Genomic DNA, 265 nt, shown 5'->3' on the forward strand with positions numbered 1-265 from the left:
GAATATTTTAGAGAAATGGAATCATACAATACATGATCCTTTGTGTTTGGATTCTTTCAACTAGCAAGATACTTTCAAAAGTTATCCATGGTGTAGCATGCATCAGTATTTCATTCTTTTTATACGTCTATGTGATATTCCATTGTATGTATCTCCCACAATTCATTTATCTGTTCATCTGCTGATGGATAGTGAAAGTGAAAGTCACTCAGTTGTGTCCGACTCTTTGCAACCCCATGGACTATACAGTCCATGGAATTCTCCA

Source organism: Bison bison, unplaced genomic scaffold, assembly GCF_000754665.1.
Source record: "Bison bison bison isolate TAMUID 2011002044 unplaced genomic scaffold, Bison_UMD1.0 scf7180017864360, whole genome shotgun sequence".
Classification (NCBI taxonomy): Eukaryota; Metazoa; Chordata; class Mammalia; order Artiodactyla; family Bovidae; genus Bison; species Bison bison.